The sequence below is a fragment of the Armigeres subalbatus genome, unplaced genomic scaffold (assembly GCF_024139115.2).
Source record: "Armigeres subalbatus isolate Guangzhou_Male unplaced genomic scaffold, GZ_Asu_2 Contig41, whole genome shotgun sequence".
Taxonomy (NCBI): Eukaryota; Metazoa; Arthropoda; class Insecta; order Diptera; family Culicidae; genus Armigeres; species Armigeres subalbatus.
In genome coordinates this window covers 410,012-414,885 of record NW_026943162.1, presented here as the reverse complement: position 1 = coordinate 414,885, position 4,874 = coordinate 410,012, and positions in this window count along the sequence as shown.

Below are 4,874 nucleotides of genomic sequence, written 5' to 3'. Positions count from 1 at the left end.
CGCTAAGTCAAGTAGGGCTACGCCACCCGAGCTAGTACAAATCGGTGCTCCGCCTCTTGGCAACCCAAACCTTGATCAAGTTACAGTGAATGTATCCGCGTGATACGCGATTCGAGGCGCCTGTTTATCAAGATATCAGACTTAGCAACAGTAATTCCAAACATAGTTAACCTTGCGTCTCCATCGAAGTAAGTGGCCATATAGCAAACAGTCTGAAGAGACTTGAACGCTGAGAATCGACAAACCTTATGGTGAGATAGCACAAATTTTTGAGTGGGAATTTCGCAAAATCGCAAAAAACTTCTCGCTGGCACAGGATATCTAGAAATTAAACTTTCACCTACCGAGTTTCGATCTCATCCGGAAGGGCGAAGAGGAAATTAGTAATTCATTGCGCGATCAAGGAGTCATCGCAGTACGAAGAATTCTAAAAAGTAGCGAAAAAGCCACAACTGTCATCCTTTCTTTCAACCAATCAATTTATCCGAAAACTTGAAAATAGGCTTGCTGCGAGTGAAAACACGTCCCTACTACCGAACCCTTATTATGCTTCCAGTTTCAATGCTTCGAATATGGCCATCCGCAAACTGTCGAACCGCAAACTATGCTACAATTGTTTGAAAAATCAGATAAAGGTGAGTGTACAGCTGAGCCTTATTACGACTAAGGCTGGAGTGACCTGTGCAATACATAAAAGTCTTTTCTTCAGCTCGGTCCATGGCTGCACTTCGCCAACCACGCAGTCTGCGGAGGGTCCGCAAATCGCACGACACCTTGCCCTGTGCACCTCGCCTTCTTGTTCCTCGGATCGTTGTCGAGAACTATTTTCACCGGATTACTGTCCGACATTCTGACTATTCCGGCCCACCGCAGTCTTCCGATTTTCGCGGTGTGAAGAGGATGGTTCTCCCAGCATCAACCACTCGTGGTTCATTCGCCTTCTCCACGTACCGTCCGTCATCTGCACCACCCATAGATGGTACGCAGCACTTCCTTTAAAACTCCCAGTGCGCGTTGATCCTCCAGAGCATCGTCCAGGTCCGTGTCCGCAGAGAACTACCGGTCTAATAAGCGTTTTGTAGATTGTCAGTTTGGTACGGCAGCGAACTCTATTCGATAGAGCGTTTTGTGGAGTCCAAAGTACGTACGATTTTCTGTCATTTATTTATTTATTTATTTATATTTCATCTGACTGTGTGGTCTACATGAAAACTTAATTACTACTTTGGAACATTGTCAGTCATTAAAATATCTTGTCAAACAATACCGAAATCTAGATGCGTTGATGTTGAAGTCGAAATAAATGGCTCCTTCGTTGAAGGACGAATCATAGCGACGAAGCAGCTGTTGGCGGCATAGTTCGTGCTTTGAACTGCTTCATACAATAAATCTGTAGGCCGGAGATTTGATGCGTCTCCGAATTTCTCTGCTGGTATCGTTATCGGCGGTCACCGTGAGCCAAAGTACAGAATTCTTCAGCCACCTCGCTTTCGTCACCACCAATAGAAACTCGTGGTGGGTGGCTTACATGACCATTGAGCCTCTTCCTATCATGTACTTCATCTTTGACTTGTTGATGTCTAGTCCAATCTATTTAGCTTCGCTTTTCAGTCTGATGTAGACTTCCTCCTCGTGTCAATCCCTACCCTTTTATTACTCCCTCAAAGCGATGTTGAATAGCCGACACGAAAGACCATCACCTTTGTAACCTCTGCGCGTTTCGAAGGGACGCGAGAATGCCCTGAAACTCGAACTACGCATCACCATAAATCCCGCCTGGCACTGCACCACGAACTCTCTTGCAATTGGTATTAGTCGGCGGCATAAAATTTGGGGAGTACTTGTAGGCGGCGTTCAGCGATGTGATTGCGCGGTAGTTGCACAATCCAGCCTATCCCCTTTTGTAGATGGGACCCACGACATCCACTCCTGCCAGAACATCATCCTCCCAAACCTTGGTAATCACCAGTGCCTCACTACCGAGCTTAAACAGCTCTTAATAGATGTATCAAACATAAATTATATTCTTCATTTGAAATCAAAGTTTTGAAACTTGGGAGTTTCTGTTGAAACAAATTTTTGCAATTCTCCTTTGCTGCCTATTTGCTTTTCCGGTCAATGGGCAGCAAAGGTATTTTGAGAGCTGATCTTCAAATTTTAACTCGCAAAAATCCAAAATATTTCATAATTTCTGACTTTAATGCCAAACACCGTTCATGGAATAATGCTCAAGCAATTCAATCGTAACATTTTGTTTGAAGATTGTTCTGCGGGATATTATACTATTCAATATCCCAATGGACCGTCCTGTTTTCTTCCAGTCGAGATCCTTCTACAATTGATTTAGTTTTACGATTCAAGTCAGCTAGCTGTGTGGCAATTGGTAACTCATACTGACTTTGACTCGAATCACTTTCCTGTGACGTTTGAAATCTTACAAAAGATTAACAATTCAATCAGCTCTACTTTTATTGCCATAGAGCTGATTGCAAAAGTAAGTAAGTAGAAGTAAGTAAGAGCTGATTGGGATTTATATAAACGTATATCGATAGAATTTTTGATGTTGATATTCTTTGATAATGCTCGTATCTTTGACAAATTTAATTGGCATTGACTTCCTTTATGAAATTGAAATCAACTCCATTATTATTGACGACGATCTTCAGCTACTGATCCGTCTTAAAATGTGAGGCAAAGGCATTACCAAAGAACTCGCGATCCGCATTGAAAGTTATTGTCGAGATTTGCAAATGAAATATTTTCTACATACTTATCAAAAACTTTTATCATTTTGGTTAATTTTTTAACAAATGTTTTCAATTGGCATACTTCCTAGATAAATGGAAAACGCAAAGTTGTTCCAATTTTGAAGCCGGACAAAATCCTGCTTCTAGTTATCGCCAATCAGTTTGCTTTCTTCAATAAGCAAACTGTTTGAAAAGATCTGCCGAAAATGATACCAGCAGAGAAATTCGGAGACGCATGTGGCTGGAAATCGTACGTACTTTGACTCGCAAGACGCTCCGATCGAATAGAGTTCGCCGTACTAAACTGACAATCTACAAACGCTAATTATACCGGTAGTCCTCTACGGACACGAGACCTGGACGATGCTCGTGGAGGACCAAAGCGCATTTGTCGAAAGAAAGTGCTGCGTACCATCTATGTGAGGTGCAGATGGCGGACGGTACGTGGAGGAGGCGAATAACCACGAGTTGCATCAGCTGTTGGGAGAACCATCCATCGTTCACAACGCGAAAATCGGACGACCGGTGGGCCGACTAAGCCAGAATGTCGGACAGTAACCCGGTGAAATGGTTCTCGACAACGATCGACGGGCACAAGAAGGCAAGATGCCCAGCGGGCAAGGTGGATCGATCAGGTGGAAGATGACTTGCGGACCCTCCGTAGACTGCGTGGTTGGCGACGTGAGCCATGGACCGAGCCGAATGGAAGACTCTTATATACCGCAGGCCACTTTTAGTCTGAATAAATAATAATATTGAAAGATTATTTTAAATAGAATGATGGTTTATATTAATGACAATTCTATTTTGCTGATGAGCAATTTGTTTTCGCCATGGGCATTCAACAGCTCATTAGTTATTTAGGGTTACGAATTTAATTCGACTCAACAAATCTGAAGATATTCGACTGGATTTGATGTTCTTGATATAGAAAGCATTTGACAGTGTTTGGCATGAGGTTTGATTGTAAAATTGATAAATTTTGTTTTCCTCTGACATTTTAAACTGATTCAAAAAACTATCCAGATCGCTAACTGCAGGTTATTCGAAATCTGATAGATAACATGATGAGCTAGTGTTCCAAAGGCAGCATACTGGGCCCATATTGTATAACATTTTTACTGACTTACTGATTTACCACCAGTGTCAAAATCTTGTATGCAGATGACGGGCCTCTTAGCCAAAGTGCGTACCCTTTGTGTCATTTATGTAGATTTCAAAAGTTTGATATTTCTCAACTTTCTTGCAAAATGAAGAATTTCCGAATGCTTCCAAGACTCAGCTTATAATTTTCCACATAAGTTGAGAGCTTCTTATTTAAGAACCTTCTAGCAGACATATTGTCACTATGAATGGGGTTCATAATTGGTCTAGCGAAGCTAAATATTTAGGACTTCTGCTAGATCGAAAATTGACTTTCAAAAATCACATTGAAGGCATTCAGCCAAATGTAACAAATATATTATATGTCTATATTCACTTATAAACAGAAATCAAAATTTGTCTTGAACAAACTTTTGATTACAAAACATTTAGACCACCATATTGTGCTGTGCTAATATGGACTAGTTGCTGCATTACCAGAAAGAAGGCATTTCAGAGGATTCAAAATCAAATTTTGAAAATAAACGATTCTGAAGTTCCTCGTGGTATATACGAACGAACTTCATAGAATTTCTAATATTGAGACGTTGCAACAAATGTCCAATAAAATTTCAATTTAGATAAAAATCGTTGCAATCTCCTATTGCAACGATTAGCTCTTCATCCCTTAGTATAAATTAGGTAAAGTTTAGTTCAAGTTGATGTTTTATTGTTATCTACATGCCTGCCAGAGGCAATTGAAATGTAATAATAACTAAAAATGAACATAGAAAATAAGGATGATGTATGAAAACACGGAACACCTAGTCTAAGAGATGAATGCATGTATTAGATATGTAAATAAAATCAGTTGAAAATAGATAAAAAAAAAGCGCGATCTTCCATGTGTTGAGTAGCCATCGAGGCAAGTAAATACAGTGCGTGTTTAGTCGTCGCAAAAACAATAAATATCTTTGGTATTCGAATAATTTTGCGCATGTATTGCGCTTTACTCCGTCGAAACAAGTTCGATATTCTATAGCA